General features: G+C 49.2%; 1 long non-coding RNA gene across 2 annotated transcripts in view; it reads right to left on the reverse strand.

Moving 5' to 3' along the window:
- Positions 1–9,766, reverse strand: part of LOC103002193 (uncharacterized) — a 56,621-nt gene extending 46,855 nt beyond the window's left edge. The window contains exon 1 of one of the 2 annotated variants that reach the window (XR_452475.2): positions 9,593–9,766. This is a non-coding gene — a long non-coding RNA (uncharacterized LOC103002193). The remainder of the gene's footprint in view (positions 1–9,592) is intronic. The other variant, XR_009009887.1, reaches the window with a different exon arrangement.
- Positions 9,767–10,230: the final 464 nt, after the last annotated feature.

Below are 10,230 nucleotides of genomic sequence, written 5' to 3' on the forward strand. Positions count from 1 at the left end.
TATGTGGGAGACACCCTCGCCCAGCACTGCTGGGCCCCCTCCTCTGGCAGCCCTCCTCACAATCACATTTGCTCATCCCCTGCTTCCATAGGTCCTAAGAAACATTTGTTGAATAATGAGTGCATAAAAGGATGTTGACATGTACACACTACTGTATTTAAAATATTGGGTTGGCCAAAAAGTTCATTCGGGTCTTTCTGTAACGTCTTCCGGAAAACTCGAACGAACCTTTTGGCCAACCCCACGGATAACAAACAAGGACCTACTGTAGAGCACAGGGAACTCTGCTCAATATTCTGTAATGACCTAAATGGGAAAAGAATTTGAAAAAGAATAGATACATGTATATGTATAAGTGAATCACTTTACTGTATACCTGAAACTAACACAACATTGTTAATCAACTATACTCCAATATAAAATAAAAATTTAAAAAAAGGAAAGGATGGACTATTGAATCTCTTTCCCCCAGTGGTCTAGGGCTCCACAGCTCATGCTGTCGCTGAGCCTGGAAAAAAAGCCAGAATTCCTCTGATGCCGAGGTTGGAGTGGATGGACCACTGCTGGGGTGGAGATCTGGGGCCCAAAGAAAGGTCAGGAGTAAATGGCATATGAATCATCTATGCCTCGATTTAAAAAAAAAAAAGGGAAAATTAAAACAGGTAAATGGCAAAAAGGCATCAATTCCAAGCTAATACTATAAAACACTTACTATGTGTGGCACTTTTCTAAGAATTTTTCATGAAGGAACTCCTTTCATCCTCGAAACAATCCTCTGTGCTCATTGCGCCTGTTCCCATTTCACAGATTAGGAAACTGAGGTCAGGAGGCACAGATGACTTGCCAGGCAGCGAGCAGCAGTCTAAGCGGAGGTTCAGCTCCAGCAGCTGCTTCATCATAGTGCCCCACAGCCTCCCCACCGACAGACGGTCCACGAACCGAGAGCAAACGGCACTGGGCCTGGGGGAGCCGCCAGGAGCGAAATCTTGGAATTTGGGGGGGTGCCTCAGGAGAGGGATGGCAGTGCGTCTCAGCCCACGATCCCATACGTGTGCAAGGTCATCATCTGCGCCTGAGAGAACGTGTGCTGTGCTGAGAGCTGCAAGGCCGGGGGCCGAGGTTTGCCATCTTCCCCCCGGGGCAGATCATCTCCCCCCCGCTTGCGTGTTTCTTGTCAATGATGGCTGAACACAGTTTAAAGCTTCTCTCTTAAAAAGTCAAAAGAGTCAAAAGACACACTTGGGGGATGTGTAGGAGGCCAGTAACAGGAACCACGCCTGAGCTTAGTCCCTGGGGTGGCTTCACACAAACAAAACTAAGGATGCTTATCCCCAAACAGGAAAGTTCACCATCAAACACCACAAGCACAGACGGTCAGGCTGTGTGCTCCTCACTTGAGGCCCCCGCACCTCGAAAAAGCCATCAACCCCACTGGCAGAAATGCTCCAGGTGTCAGGCACCCAGCCCCGGTTTCCTCCTGGACAGGCCCCTCAGCTGGGGCCCTCGAGGCCCTGAGAGTCACTTGGGGTTTTATCCCCCTGAGATGGGGACATCGAGGCTCACGGCCACTGGTGGCAGAGGCCCTGGACCCCCATCTGCCTGGCCCACAGCTCCTGGCTGAAGGGTCCTCCACCTGGGAGGGACACCCACCCTCCGGGGGACCTCAGCGCATGTGGTACCCAATTCTGAACTTTCACCCCAGTGCCACATCCTTCCTCAGGGTGACAGCCCGACTCTCAAAGCTGCTCGGATTAGGAAAACAAGCTCTAGATCTGTGCCGTCCAATAGGGTAACCACTAGCCACATGTGGCTATGTACCCTTACATTTAAATTAACTGAAATGAAGTAAACATTTAAATTCAGTACCCAGTCACACTAGTCACAAGTGGCTGCAGTCACGCATTGGACGGCTTGCTCTGGAGGTTTGGGAAGCCACAGAGGACACCATGTGACTCCCACGGGTTCCCCGAGCGTCTTCTGTTTCTTCCCCTCTGTTATCACGGCTCTTTCTGCCCCCCCAGGCCAAGACGGAGGTCTAGGTTAGAAGAGGTCCAGCAGCAGGCAGCGGGCAGCACAGGCGTGCAGAAGGAGCTCCCACCGGACACAGCCAAGGGCAGCTACGGAGGCTGGGAGCGCACGCCAAGACCCCAGGAGCGGTGGCGCGCCGTCAGGCAGGGCTCTGTGGTCAGGCGACAGAGCCCCGGGCCCTGCGGGCCCCCATTCGGCTGGAGTAGGACCCTGCGTAACTCTGGGGCCTCACCTTGACTGCTTCAAGTCTTCAGCGTTGAAGCAGCCGTGCTGGCGGTCGCCTCAGTGGACTCCCCCCACCTCCAGCCCCGGTTTTCTGGAACCCGGTAACCCCAGGATTGTTTAAGGATACCAGGACCAACAGGGATCCCCAATCATGAAAGAATCTGAATTCCCCAACAGGCAGGTTGAGGGGGTAAAGTAGGGGCAGGGTAAGCTTGGAACATATTTAATGTAATTTAGAGATTTGGAGAATAAAGACGTGTTCCAGTTTTGAAGACTTAGCATTGGAGACTGAAACCCTTACGCCCTGAACAAACCCATTGAATAAGCGGAGCAATTACAGGGAGAATGAGGAATGGGGAAGTAAAAGTGGACACAGGGTAGATGACTCTGCTCTGAGAATCCTTATCTGAAAACCCACGTCGTCATTTCCGAAGCTGACTTGAGGCTCACCAGCTATACACCACAGGCCAGACCCGCCTGCCATCCTCAGAGGCACTGCCAGGGCCACCCACAGTCCAAGGGACCACCCACAGTCTAGAGGGCCACCCATAGTCCGGGGGATCACTCACAGTCCCAAAGATCACCCACAGTCCAGAAGCCATCCCCCCCACCGGGACCAGCCTCCATTCTCCATGATGAGGCCCTCCCAGGGCCTTCCTCTACACTGGGCACACAGAGGACAAGGCCTTGGGCCCATAATACTCTCAAAATAAAATGTTTTAGTTTATTTTCACATCAGAAGAAAAACCTGAGTATAATGAAATTGAATATATAAGAATAAATCCAGTCTGGATGACATGCATCTTTGTACCAAGACAGTCATGACACTTTTTTTCATCAGGAAGGGCCCATGAACGCAAAAGCACCTGAGGGCCATGGAATTGACTCTGCAGCCCTGAGCCTTTGCCTGTTATACCAGAGATATGAAATGCAGCTGCACACAGAAGGGACCCTGACAACCCTATGGACCCTCCTAGTTGACCCACAGATTGAATCTCTCCACCAGTGATTTCTCCCACCTCTCTCTGCATCATGCAGGTAAACCCACTCCAAAAAGAGTCACATCTCCAGGTAAAGCTCCTGGCCTCCCAAACCTGCTCCATCTGCTGGCTCTGCCAGCCTTAGCACTGGCTTCCTTCCTCCAAATTGTCTTATGGTTTCAAGGAGGCTGCTGGATTTCCAGCCATCACCTCTGCATTCCACACAGGAGGAAGGAGGGACCTGAGGGAAAAAGGTTAAATCTCTTAGATGTCAAGGTCCTTTAAGGAGCTTTCCTAAAATCCCCAGCTACCTCACTGCAGACTATGTCTTCCACTGGCCACCCCATCTGTACAGGAGCTGGAGGAGGAAGGCCCTGGGATGGTGCAGAGCAAGCAAAGCACAGGAGGGGCCTTAGGTCCAAGGTGGGGTAACAGCAAACACTCCCCCTCCCCCAAATCCATCCTGTCCTCATGCATCCTCCTGGCCCTGATTGTGTCGCTAGATAACAGGCAGTTGTGTGGCGTGGAGAATGTGACAGTTCCCCCTTCTCTGGCCTTTGATTAGATTGAGTGATGTGAATAAACTGTAGCCCCTTGAAGCCCAACCTCTTCTACTTCAGCCATTCTGCTCTTCGCTGGAACCTTGCCCAGCCTTTGAAGCCAGGTCTGGGCAGTTTCCTTGCTGCACCCTCAGGACTGGAAGGGCGTGGTCCTGACTCAGGAGGCCAGAGTTCTCTGGAAGAGCTGGCTGTGAGGAAAGGGGCGAGTCATGAGGCCAGACATAGCTGAGATTCCTGGTGTGTCCCCTAGTGGGGAGGTGGGGGGGAAGAATGCTCAGCTTGGACCCGATTCTATAATGCGTCTTGCCCTGGCAGGAGGTGCTGTCAGAGGTGAGGGCTCCCCACTTCCCTGGGCCGGTCTCCTGGGGCACCCATGGCGGCCTGACCTTATTGAACTTATGTCTATTTCACCAGAAAGATATAAATAGCAGAGACCTTGTCTGCCGGTTCATATCTCTGGGTCCAAGAACCGGACGGTTGGGTTCAAAGCCAAGCTCCTCTACTTACTAACAGTGTGACCTTACTCATCTCCTTAAACCCTCCTGTGCCCCAAGTTCCTCATCTGGGTGATGGGGACGATAATTGATAGAATCTGCACACAGTTATGTAAGGACTAAGTGAGGTCGTATGTACAAAGCATCCAGAACCGTGCCTGGTACCAAGCAAACACTCCATAAACAAAGCAGTGCTCGAATTATCATTATTTTATTGGATAAATGAGAAATATTTGCTAAATGCATGAATGAAAAGAAATCCTACTTAGATATAACAAAAAAATCAAACAAGTGATTTCTGTCCCTTTGAATGTCTCCTCCAGTTGTTCAAAGCCCTTGAAGCCCCAGTCTCTTTGTACCCCCCTCCTGATACTTCCAGTGAGAGCAACGTGGTTATTTCATGTCTGCTTTTTGCCCCTCTCATATCCTTTCTCCTCTGCTTCCTGTGTTGTCAACAACCCCTGTTGTCAGGGGCAGCAATGTGCCCAGTTAAAAAACATTTCCTAGGATCCTCTACAGATAGGGGGCCAGTGAAAGACTTAGGCAGAAAAGGTTAGTTGGGGATTCTAGGAAGGCTCTTTAAAGGAGCCTGACATCTAAGATTCTTAGCCTTTTGCCCCCACCTCCTTCCTTCCTCCTGGGTGGAATGCAGAGGTGATGGCTGGAGCTCTAGCAGCCTTCATAAAACCATAAGACAATTTTGAGGAAGGAAGTCAATGCTAAGGATGGCAGAGAAGAGAGATGAATGAACTGACTGCCCTTTGACCTTCACCCTGGACAGACAGCTTGTTTTGTCTTTTTCTACTTGAGAGAAAGTAAATCTAACACTTGCTGGAGGCACTGTTATTTTGTAATTTCCCTTTATACCTCTTTATATCTAGCTGAACTGATAGAAACCCATGCATCCCTCTCACACTCTATAAATGATTTATCCAGTGAGAATAGTTAAAATGCTACATTGCTGCCATCATTAAAAATTCCAATGTTTTAAGTATGATACATTTTTGAAAGACAGGGTGGCTAGAAGGGCTAAAAGCCCCTGTAGCAGAAGTCTTTACTTGCAGGATAATCAATCCTGAAAGCAAAAGATAAGCAAGAAAACTGTAATGGATAAGACTGGCCATCACTGTTAGCTTTTCCAATTATACAAGATGCAATAAAACCAGTTTTTTTTGTTTTTTTGTTTTTTATCAAAGTAATCCTCTGAGAACAGCCAAGCATCCCACCCACCCCTCCTTCCTGTGGCCTCGACTTCCTTCTGATCTGTTGTTGGCTTCTCCCTGCCTGAGCTCTGTGGTCTAACCAGAAGCCTCCTGAGTCTGGTAGGAGCCCAAACCCTGCCCCGCAGCACTGCCCCACCCTTGGTGCTGGGCAGAGGGTCCTCTGGATTATGGCACAAGTGGCAGCTGCAGGGAAAAACTCCCCACAAAGTGGTGTCATTTAAGACTGACGTACACGCTGGAGCCAGTGCCCGGGAAGCAAAGCCTAAGCTCAGAAAGGAGATGGGCAATGCACTTGGTGCCTTACTTTGACGGGGCCACTCTGGAGAGGGCAGACGGAGCAAAAGGACACACTTCTCTTGGACCCCTGCAGAATGAGTGCAAAGATTTGGCTTTTGAGGCACTGCATGATCTTGAATACCTCCAGAATCAACAAGGAAAGGTCCTGTTATGTTCCCCCGGGTTTTAGTTTTAAGTGTATCTTACTTAATATTTTCAATATGAGTCAGCTCCATATACTATGATGATTTTCAAATAACCAGAAGTTGACTGTAGCTGGCTTTAAGACAGGAAGCATGAGTACAGAATCCAGCTGCTTCCACCCCGGGGGCAGGTCTGAATTCAGTGGTCCTATATTTTCTGGCTTGTGACCTCAGTCTGCTGGATGATGCACAGAACCCTCCCGGTCCCCTGCTTTTCCTGACTCTCCTCTCCTGATGGGGGTAAGGGGCTCTCCCATCACCAATGCAGTCCTTGAAGCAACTGCTCTGCCTGATACACCCGCCTGGGAATCCTGGACCTCCAGTGAGTTGAGTAACTGGCCATCCTTTCTACCTTCCAGGGTGGGTATGTGTGTATGTTGGGAGGAGGGGGTTAAAGGTAATATACAGAAAGTTACTACCATATGGTTGGAGCTGAATGAAATGGGAGCTGCTCTCACTGTGATGATGTGAAGGGTAAGGATGATGATGATGATGGTCATGATGATGGTCGTGACACCTAGAACCCCAGGTACTCCTGGAGAGAACCAAGAAGCACTTCCCATTCACCTAATCCATAAATGTCCTGCAAATACAGAACATGCCATGTAATTCATGACACAGACAGGATCTTACTTCGGGGGCATGAGAGCCAATTCCTTCTGGATTCACAGGGTTCAGGGCCCAGGGAGAGATGGAAAGGTGTGTGGGTATATTTCTAAATCACTGAATGTGTACTTAGTGGCTGTTGAGTCTCCTTGTAACTTGTGTGCCAATTATCACTGATCTTTACAAGGACCCTCGAGGGTGGTGCTATTATATTCCCATTTCACGATGATGAAGGTAGGACACCAAGAAACTAAGGAACTTGCCCAAACTGCCAAACAGCGGGGGACACACACACACACACACCTATCAGGTACCATGGAAACCTCGTGGCAGGAGGTAATGAGAGCCCAGGTCGGGGTGTTGACTAGGAGTGGAGAGTGGGGGACCAGGCCAGCAAGCCATAGCCAGTCCCCAGGCTGAGGATGCCACGACCATAGGGCACTGGGCAACTCTCAGCATTTGTTTGTTTGTTTGTTTGCTTTGGATGTAGATGTCCTTTGAAAACGTCTGCTCAGTTTCTATCCTCGAATGTTTCCCTCTTTACTCCCTGCCTGCATCCACACTTAGAATCAGCATCTTTGGGTAGTTAGAAAAACATGACAAAGCAGCAAATCACGTTAATAAATGCTCTCTTTTCAGACCTAGCCATGGCCTTATTTCTGACCTTTTTAAATGACTCTTTCTCCTGATTACAGAAATGATAACAGCAGTTCATCACAGGCTTATGTCTCATGGGTTAAGAGACCAGTGGACCTCTAGCATCCATACAACTGCCTGACTTCTACATGACAGAATCAACGTCTAGGATAAAATCAGCCACTTCAAAGCCACTTCCCAACAGTGTTTATCCGGGAGGATTTTACAGACAGTGATAAACACAAGTCTGATAGCTGGTGTGGTCTCTGAAACGAGGACAGGAGAAAGTGCAGGCAGACGTGGAACACAGAGGCACCTCCCAAGGCATTTCTCCTTTTACGGGCTCTTCTCTCCATGAAGACCGCATTTCTCTGAGCGCTTATGAAGATTACTCACCAAGAAAGAGACACTGGGCAGGTGTCCCACCTTGGAAACCCCTGGTCTCTGCCTGGCTGAGGCCCCAAGCTGACACTTGTATGCCTGTGACTCAGCCTTGGAACAACGCTGATCCCACTGGAATCGCAGGATCTTGCTTGAAAAAGTCAAGGCACTAACTCGGGGAGCCCAGGTACCTTTAGGGTACAGGTAAGAAGAGAAGCTAGCAGAGCTAACATTGAGGGGGTCCCTTCTGAGTCCAGACCCTCTTCTACGCACTTGGCAGACGCTGGTTCTCTGAGTCCTCCCAGGCGGCCCCTGAAACGGGTGGTGTCACGCACGGTCTGGAAGCCCAAAGCTATCGGAGCCTTGCAACCTGAGGGCTCATCAGGGCCTGTGACCCAAAGAATATGGGATCCCCACCAACAGTCATCGGAACACAAGAAACCAATCCCAGGCAGGTCAGCAGAACTTAGAAGGGGGGGGCGGAAATGGATTCAAACAGGCCTGCCTTGGGCCCTTGAGCTGCTAGCCTGCAACCCAATCATTAATTTTTAAAAATTTTTTTTAATAGTTTTCTCATTTTATAGATAAGAAGAATAAAATTGGAGGGAGGTTTTCTTCCTCGGAATCCCGCTCTCAGATTTTAAGCTGACAGTCTTCCCACGCCACGTGTCACCTGCAGAACTTGGGCTTTGAAGCTCACACGGTGACCGCCTCTCCCACCGGGTCCCTCAGCCAGGACAGCTTCAGCCCCTGGGCCACCCCAGCCTTTCATAAACTCTGGATTTTTAATTGAACCAACCGTATACTCAACCAATCCGGTCATGGCATAACCTAAAAACCATCAGCATCAGCCAAAGGAGATGGTCCGGCACAGGGACCCCTCAGCAAAGGGGCCTTCCAGCCACACATGGCAGAGCTGGGACCGAAGCTGAAGGCGTCACCAAAACAGGGGAGGCATCAAAGTTGGTTTTAATGGAAGACCAAACAGCCGAATCCTCCTAGAGGGGGCCCGCCAGCTACCACACTGTGCTGGGGGGCAAATCGAATGTTCTCTCAGCTGCTCCAATTTTAGAAATCAGGTGCTGACTCATTATTAACCCAGGAAGCCCACACACTCAAATGACTGTACTGAAAAAGCTCTGTCATACCCTGCTTACTGATGTGCAGATTTTTAAGCAAATTTGAAAAATGTTTGTCATAAGGTATTTATGACATTTTAACCGTTTCATTTACAGTAACCAGACGACATTTGAAAAAAAAAAAAGTTTCCTGTATTTTACTTGACAGTAAAGCTAAGCTTTATCAGAATGTTAACAGCTTGAGAAACACATACCAAGGTGAAGTCAGGTCTCAAAACCACTCAATTCCCCCTTCCTCACCCCCTGCCCCCCAGTCCGCGGCATAATTTTCTTTTTGATTTTACTATCGTTTGTGCCTTTCAGTGTTAAGGAAAGGCAAAAGACACCGAATAAGCTCCTGGAATCTTTCTCATGCTCCTAGAGAGAAAAGCCAAAATTCTGCCTCTTTATTGTATTTCTTGCACTAAAAGTGGGCAGCTCAGACCACGCGGCCAGAAATTGCTCAGAAGCTGTCTTTCCTCCACCTCTGAGAAGCGGAAGCCAGCCCGGCCTCAGCACCCCTGGGTTTAGTTAGCTCAGTCACCCACCTCCACCTCTGAACTTCCCTTCGACTCCACAGAGGAGTCTCAAGCAGCTTCTTTTAAACCAGCCAAGCATCACTGGTCTCCTCGGTAATACAGGATGAGCATTCTCACAATGCACCGCTAAGAAACTCCAAACAATCAGGCTCACAGACAGTAGCTACAGGGATGAGGGCGGGGGAACCACCTTTCTAAAGTCAAAGATCTTCAATGTCTCAACGAAAACACAGTATCCACTCCAAGACCCCTCAGCTTTCCTAGAGCTGAGACTCTGAGGCAAACTGCAGAAATGAACATGAAAGTGACAGAAACCTACTCACCAGGGAGAAGCTGAGGTCCCCACCTTCCCAGGACCAGGCTGTGAAGATCTGAAAGCAGATGCTGGCTCAGGCACAGCCCGCCCGGAATGTCAGTTTGAAACTTGAAAAGCAACGACCATACAGTCAGTTATTTCCCTCCATTCCCAATGATGTCCACACGATTGAGACTCAAAAAAAAAAAAAAAAAAAAAAAAAAAAAGGCGCACACCTCAATCTTCATTCTCATTGGAACGAGATGACTCATGCTGACTCACAGCTACCACTTCCTCTCCCGACATTCTCTTCATACTTGTGAGCTGGGCTGGTCCCGTTCCCAGGGTCTTTGCAGCCCTTCCTGGAAGAACAGCCTTCCTGACCCCAGCAAGCAGACCCAGCCACTGCCCTACATGTAGCCCTGGGAACCTACACTAGGGAAATGCTTTATTTAGGAGATCTGGGAACAGCTGAAAAAGAAAATGCATGAACTTCCTATGCATTTGAACCTCCAAGAGACACTGAAGTTTTGTAACGGATTGCAAAACTCCTGCACTAAACTGCTCTTTTCAGGGCATTTCAGGGGGAGAGGGGAATGAGGTAGCATCTTCTTCTTCCAGGAGGTTAGTTTGCCCTAGTCATGCTTATTTCAGTGCACGTTTTCT

This window comes from Balaenoptera acutorostrata, chromosome 12, assembly GCF_949987535.1.
Source record: "Balaenoptera acutorostrata chromosome 12, mBalAcu1.1, whole genome shotgun sequence".
NCBI classification, from domain to species: domain Eukaryota; kingdom Metazoa; phylum Chordata; class Mammalia; order Artiodactyla; family Balaenopteridae; genus Balaenoptera; species Balaenoptera acutorostrata.